An 8150-nucleotide genomic window follows, 5' to 3' on the forward strand; every position below is an offset into this window, starting at 1 on the left:
ATAAAGCCAGAAAATCGAAAGTTAATTTAGTGACTGAAGTTAATAGTGAGCTTCCTTCCTGAAGCACATCGAAATTCAGTAAAATACGGTTAGTCTTGGACTACCTCAACAATCATTTCAAAAGCTACTTGAATTTACGCAATTTAGAAATACGAGATTTAACTTTGAACTTGAATTAAATGATTCTGAACAATTAACAATAGTAAAATTTAGTACGTACCAAGCTGAGCTGCAGTCACAGGTAAGCTAAAATACGGTAACAAAACTCGCACTCTTAATTTGTGCTTGCGTAATCTAATATTTTAACTGAACTTTGAAATAAAGCAGTGAAATCGAATTTGAATTTCAACGACACTCGGGTTCATTTCGGAAAAGGAAGGGACCCTGCTTGGTAATGCAATTGGGACAATGAGCAACAAAGGTTCATGCTAAGTTGCTGTAATTATAGTTACGAAATTGGTACAGTTTGAAAAGCTGAGGTCTGCCATACAGTTCTAAAACTTTACTTGCTTCCAGTCTTCCTTGTTGGTTGATTGAAGGTTTGAAGCCGTCGATCGAGGAGGTGGCGACAGTCACTCATTGTCGGCCGTCGCTGTTGCAGAAGCTGGATGTTGGCGCGCCTTCTTCTCGACACGGTCACCAGGCGAAACGGGCTCTTGATGTGCGCCAGCTAATGCTTCCCGTCCGCGACACCATGTCAGAAACTATCATCACAAGTCGAGCGCAATTACATGCTACCAAACCCCGAAAGCGCGGCAACTCGCGGGAGCGTCACACAACACACCTGCTCCACTCGTTACTCCCGCCACACTCCTTCTGCTCAGCCCGCGCTCCACGCGGCAGAGTTAACACTACCAAAGATCCTACACACTTTGATTCTTCACACGACCTATCGACGTAATCGTTCGATAGCAGTTTTCCCTAGGCAAGACCCAGCGTAAAAATACAAATAATATTTACGAAACAAACCAATTATACATCGACATAAATGCATAAATATACAAATAGTAAAACAATTACAATATACAAAGAGACAGAAGTGTCTTATCTTGAGGTAACAAAACAAGGAAAAAATTACAGTACACTAGATGGAAATAAGAGGATATGCATTTCCAGTGTTACAAACATTTCACATCACATTCGATTTTAAAAAATCTTAGTACAAAAAAATCACATTAATTTCTTACAATCTATGGACAGGATAGTCAAAGAATCAAGTGATTCAGGGAAGGAAAAATTAAATCACACAGCTGGGGTAGGCACTATGCACCATATAGCATAATCACAACAGAGTAGTAATTTCCCTGCCTATTTTGACTCATGATGGGTCACACCACAATTTTTTAAACTCGTTGTTCTTTGACATATAGAAGAAGTATATTTTTTTGAGAAAATGTATTAAATGTTATTTCCTTTTGCTTTCAATTTTAACCAGTATCCAATATTTTTCTTCACATTTACTGACAAATAGAATGGATGAAGCATCATTAAAAAATAACAAAAGACATTTGTGTATTACGGATAATAGTTAGTTCTGAACAATAAGTGACAGATTGCTGTAATGTTGCCATACGATAATCAAATTAGTTTTCATGTTAGTAATATAATTCTGAGGTGATGGCCTTGCCGCAGTGGATACACCGGTTCCCGTCAGATCACCGAAGTTAAGCGTTGTCGGGTGTGGCCGGCATTTGGATGGGTGACCATCCGGGCCGCCATGTGCTGTTGCCATTTTTCGGGGTGCACTCAGCCTCGTGATGCCAACTGAGGAGCTACTCGACCGAATAGTAGCGCCTCCGGTCAAAGAAAACCATCGTAACGACCGGGAGAGCGGTGTGCTGACCACACGTCCCTCCTATCCGCATCCTCAGCTGAGGATGATACGGTGGTCGGATGGTCCTGATGGGCCACTTGTGGCCTGAAGACGAAGTGCTTAATATAATTCTGAACCACCAGTTTACCATAATTTAAAATTTTAACTAAAAAAGAAGTGCAGACACGTGCAGTGAGACTTTAATAAGCTTGTACTTAAAGAGAAATTGACTTAACCCACCAGCTCATACAAAATAACACTAATGTACAGAACAATACAGAAAAAAGTACAAAATATTCTTACTTTCTACTTTATGTAACCCCATAGTATAATACACAGTGCAAACTTTATCATCCAAATGCATTTTATATGTCAGATAGGTTCATAGTTTACTCAGCAGGTGTTAAATATTTATAGTCAGCAACAACTTTATATTTAGTATTTCTCATAAATAATTTCAGTAACCTCCTCTTTTCAAAACTATGTCGTTACAATAAAGCTATTAACTGAAATTTGCATATTATAAATATGTCAGACCCATTGCAAGCATTGCTTGGAATTCATCAGCATAATCATGACCAAAATTATACTTCAGCTTATAGCGTAAACTCACTTTAGTCATTTCCAGAAGCATATACCTCATACCATCACAAATAAGAGCAAATCAAATTAGAAAACACAGCACTTATAAGGCCCTAGCTCGTTAACTAAACTTCAGCTTCATTATCATCATCATCATCATCATCATCACCATATACATTGCAGAATATCACAAATCACTTCACAATACCATGAACTGCAGAGTATCATAAATATCTTCACAAAACGATAAATACCACAAATCTCAGTAGTATACCCCCAAGCAGAAAAGAGCTCAGAACATAATTCATATACCTCACCCATGACAACACAGCATATACCTTGGACCAAGAAACATATAACATCTCAACTGATCTCTCGAAACATCTCACTGTGTATAGAAATTCTGTACAAAATTTTATTCACCACTGTGGAATTTTTCAACCTTATCTGCACTATGTATGAAGACGTTACTTATATGTAACACATGATAATTCCAGTTGGACTGAGACTCAAACACAGATTTCCCAGCTGTTGTAAGCAGTTGCCTTAACCACTTTGCTTATCTGAGGACCATCCCAAACTTCCATATGTCATACTGTCTACAACCACATCATGCACAACTTTACTTGGATTCCCACCACAGGGTTTCGAGGAGAGAGACATATTCAGAGTTAGTATTACGATCGTCATTTCACCTGTGAGACTAGTATACTATTTTTAACAATGTCTGAAGAAACAGACACTGGTGATGATCTTGCAACTGTACTAAATTTATGCAATTTATACTCCATTGTGGAATCTTTCTAATATTATCTGCATTAGGAATGAAGATGTCACCTACTGGTGCCACATGAAAATTTGTGCTGGGCCAGAACTCACACCAGAATTTTCTGCTTGTTGCAAACAGTCACCTTAGCAACTTCAGATTCAAAACTGATTGTCAGTGCAGAAGAAGACTACTGTGTCATTATTAGGGAAAGAATGAGCATTATGTTCAGATGCTTTTCTTCTGTGCGTCAAAAAACAACAATTGTTTTCTTCTTGTTTTGCATTTTGCATTTATCATCTGCACTGCTTGTCCAGTATTTAATTAATTTCTTATGCAAGTTAATCATGTCCTCTGCTTTATAACAATAAATGTTAACTTGTGTTATTTGAGTCTTTCCCAATGGACTAGTTGTAGAAATAGTTTTCGGGCAAGACATAATACCTTGCGATATCCCCACAACATTTCATCAGTGCAACAGATCAACATCTTCAGGTGTGACAACACATTGCTGATCTATGACTGAAGTTTTCTATTTATATCAGTCTACATAGGAAATTCACAGGCAGAAGGTGCCTAATTCAGTGGCCAACAGCAAAGTTTTCCTGATTGGTACTGGAAAGTGCAGCTGCACCAGCTGTCAGATGATGAACCAAGAGCTTCAGCACAGGTGCAAATGCTGTTGCTCACATTGTATGTTGCCATTGGCCATCCCAACACCCTCTTTCAGAAGCTGCCTGCCAAAATACACTTCTGTACTGCCACCTGAAGAATTTGACCATTGTCATCTGAATATTTATGTTGCCACTGAAGCATCACCCTTTCTATGACCAATATTTCCCTTTATGGTCACTGTGACATTGATATTACTAGCGTTTGATGCCATGCTGTTCTAAGTTGAAACCCTGTGTCTTTGTTCGCAAGATCTGTCAAGGTGCGGATTTCTGTCATTTCTTTAATTACAGTGTCCCAGTACTAGGGCAGTGATGAGATAATTTTGGTATATTTATAGTCCATATTGTGTCCCATACTTATACAATGCTCAGCCACTGCAGATTTTCCTGGATGTTCCAGATGTGTATGTCATCACTGTTCCACCTATCTTTCACATTGTGACAAGTTTGAGCAATGTATGACTTCCCACAGTCACAAGGAATCTTAGAAAAACCAGCTCTTATCAAACTAGGACAGTCCTTCCCTGAACCTACAAGACCTCTGAGCTTTGTTGGCACATAGAAGACACATTTAACTTTATGTTTCTTCAGTAACCTTCCTATCTTCAAAGAAGCACCATTGCATATGGTAAGATGACCATTACTCTTTGTTCTTCACTTCCTTCTCATTCCTCACACTACACCACAGTAAGGAGGTGTCACAGCTCATCAGGTAAGCTTTCTGAATCCAATATGACTTGTGCTCTGTGAACCAACATCCTAAGCATGTCACTTCACTGTGAAGGATGGCGACAGCTGGTGGCCTGTAAGCATGCCCCAAGGAGCTATACTCTTTCTCTGCACTAATACATTTAGGAATGGTAATTCATTGTTTTCTGCATCTCCTTTGTAAACTTGGTGTTAGAATCAAAAGAAATTAGATGTTGTAGAAAGTGAGATCACTTCTAAATTCATAAGTATATCTAATGCTGCAGATTGCAAGTTCTTCGGCCAATGAATGAAGTCGTCTGAATTGCCAATGTAGTGCTCATATTTCCCAACTAATGGGCTCAAATGTGCTGTCATATGTTTTGTCAGACTGTATGTTTGCTCTCCACTATTACTCACTATTGGTCGAAGTGGCATTCCATCCTTACGAACTGTAGGAAATCTGTGTGGCATGGAAGGAAATGGTGCTTGTATATACTGTATCTTGTCCACAATGTTGGAGATCATGCTGTTCTTGAGAAACTCTTAAGTTCTAAGCTGTTTCTTGGTCATGTAGATCTTTATTTGATATTATGTGTGATCAAAAGATAATAGGAATTTTTATTTTTCTTACAGGATCTCTATTTATTCATCAACATCAACTTTGTCCTCTTCAGTTTAATCCCCCTCAGATATAATACACTTGGGCCAGTGCTTCTTCAATCTCGGAAGCATGTACGGAACTCACTTTTCATTATGGTGTTCAGCTCCTTCAGTAATTCTGTTTCTATCTCACCAGTGGTGGCAAAAATGAGGCTCTTTCATGGTTCTATTCAGTCACAGGGGGTCCTGTCAAGTGAACATATTGGCTGAGGCAATGTAACAGTTTTACTTTTTTGCCAGAAACTCATGAATAAGCTGTGACGTGTGAGTGGGAGCATTATTGTAATGCTATTTCCATGAGTGGTTTTGCTACAGACCATGCTGCTTCGTTGTTGTTGCTTCCCCCCCCCCCCCCCCCTCCAAATGGCACATAACTTCCACGTAGTATTCTTTATTGACTGCACGACCGTAAGGCAGGAGCTCATGATGATCCCATTGTAATTGAAGAAAAAAATGACAAGAACCTTCAAATGTGATCGAACTTCTTGAATATTTTTTAATGTCTTGGTTCTTTAGGCAGTTTCCATTGGGATGATTTGGCCTTGGTTTCTGTCATATCTGTATACCCTTGTTTTGTCACCTGTTACAATCTTCTGTAGAAATTTTGGATCATTCTTGACTTCATTTAGCAATTCCTGAGTGATGTCTATATGACATCTTTTATGGTCAAAATTCAACAATTTCAGAACACACATTGCTGTTATCTGTTTCAGTCCAAAAATCCAAATCAACTACTTGGTATGAGACAATAGATATGCTGACATCATCAGCAACTTCTCTCATGGCGATTTGGTGATTTTCCAGAACCTTTTTCTTTACATTTTCCACATTGTCGTCAGTAACTAATGTGGTGGTTGTCGCCTTCAGTTTCTTCATCACTTGTAAACTCTTGTCTTACTCATAGTAGACATTTCACATGTGGCACTGCACTTTATTGAATTTTTCAAGCAAAATTCAATGCAATTTCTTTGATCCAGCTTTCTTGAAATTAAAAATTCACTAAGCACTCAAAAACATGTGTAACCTGTCAACAATAAACAGCTGAAAATGCAAATATACCTCAGGAACATGTGTACCAACAAGGTAAAAAAATATTTCTGGAAATTGGATGTATGAAACCTGCAAAATTAAAAAATTCTCATTACTTTTTTGATCATACCTCATATGTGAAATGCAGAGTCTTCCAATAGTTGGTTTATCTTGATTAGTATATTAGTCCAGAGAGGATGACAGCTGTGTTACCTTTATCTGCTGGTAAGATCACAATGTCAGCAACCTCACATAGTGATCAAAATGCTGGTGTCCATGTTTGAGCGTGGAAAGTCTCCCAGACTGCTCTGTCCACAGGAAATTCAGAAACTGCCCAAGGAAATCAGATGGGACTGCCCATTCGCTGACACAGGAGCCAGCACCCAAGATTAATATTTCATCTGCAAAGATGTCTGTAGGCAGAGTGGAACTGGCACCATGCTGGAGGACAGAAATGAGTAAAAATCTATGCCCCTGTCTAGAACTGATCCCTGAATCTCCAAGGTCAAAGTCTAATGCTCTACCTGCTTTTTTTCCATCCTCTCTCTCTAGGTCAGCACAGTCATCTCCTTCAATGACTGTCTAACCATAATGCTAGAAAGGTTGTTCAAGAAATTTTCTCGATGTCAGAGCTTCCTCATTCTAATGTACATTAATAGTGTCCTTTTTTTCTAAAGCTCATCCATATTGTTTTCTTTTCATTCGCAGCTGTAAAACTGACGATAAACTATCTTTCTGCTTCTTCTGTTGTCTCAAAGACATTTTGCTGTAAACCAGTTTACTCTGGTTGTAGAATTACTATTATCTCCTCCATCACTCCACTCCTGTCACTGTGTGAGTGGCCCCCATAGTGGGTAATGGCACTGGTGGGGGTAGCGGCAGCTGACTCCACGCTGTGGCCTGCAAAGCCCATGCTATCGCTGTCGGCTATGTACTTCACTGTAGGAGCACTTTTCTTTTTCTATTCACAGCGAAGTGTTCCAAGCCTGACTCCTTTGTACATCAGTATTTTTGTTAATTAGACCATTTTGGACACTAATTTCAATGGCACCTCTGATCATGCAATTGCAGAAGGAGAAGGTTGCCTAAGTATCTTGGTGTTGTTGTAATCCACAGTACAGCCAGTTTTTACACTGTGGTTGGCTGCAACTGATTTGGTGGTCTGGCTTAATTCAGTGTGACATCTATGTTCATGACACCTCTCTTTTACCACATGTACAGTTTCCCTTAATTATGCTTTGCTGCACTTGCTTTGTTAGACCCTTGGTTTGCTTAAGCATATCTCATCCTTTGTTGAACCTTGTAGTGTGGAGGTCTTAGAGGGGTGGTTGAAAAACACAGTTAACATCATGTCACTTCAAAACTCTGCTGACAAGCAGAATGCATGTTAGTAATTTGTGCTCCTGCTTTTCTTCCTGCTGTAAGACCAGTCTAAACCCAAGAAAAGTTGGCAGTCTTGGAGTGACACAATGTTAAATGTGTATTTCACCCACACTCTAAGACATTGACACTACTAATTTTAGTAAAGGATGATCTAACCCATCAGAAACCAGGGGTTCACCAAATCCCCTGGCAGTGTGGCAAAGCATGTATTGAGGAAACTGTACACGTGGTAGAAGGAAGGTGCTGTGAATGCAGACACCTCACTGAATTACGCCAGACCACCAAATCAGTCATAACCAGCCATAGTGTAGAAACTTACCATACTGTAGATTACAACAACACTATGATACTTAGGCAACCTTCCTCTTCCTAGGATTGCATGATTAACGGGGCCATTGAAATCACAGTATAAAATTTTTTATTCAACAAAGATAGTGACCAACAACTGACTCAGGTATGGAACCCTGCACTGAGCCTAGAAAAGGATAAGGTCTGCAGCTGAAAATGATAGCATGGATTCTGAAGGTCACAATTCGAAATCAGGTGCCACTAT

The 8150-nt window shown here is 39.3% G+C and overlaps 1 pseudogene; it reads left to right on the forward strand.

The window, feature by feature from the left end:
* Positions 1–1613: 1613 nt before the first annotated feature.
* Positions 1614–1731, forward strand: LOC126102466 (5S ribosomal RNA; annotated as a pseudogene).
* The last annotated feature ends 6419 nt before the right edge of the window (positions 1732–8150 follow it).

The sequence above is a fragment of the Schistocerca cancellata genome, chromosome 9, assembly GCF_023864275.1.
Source record: "Schistocerca cancellata isolate TAMUIC-IGC-003103 chromosome 9, iqSchCanc2.1, whole genome shotgun sequence".
Taxonomy (NCBI): domain Eukaryota; kingdom Metazoa; phylum Arthropoda; class Insecta; order Orthoptera; family Acrididae; genus Schistocerca; species Schistocerca cancellata.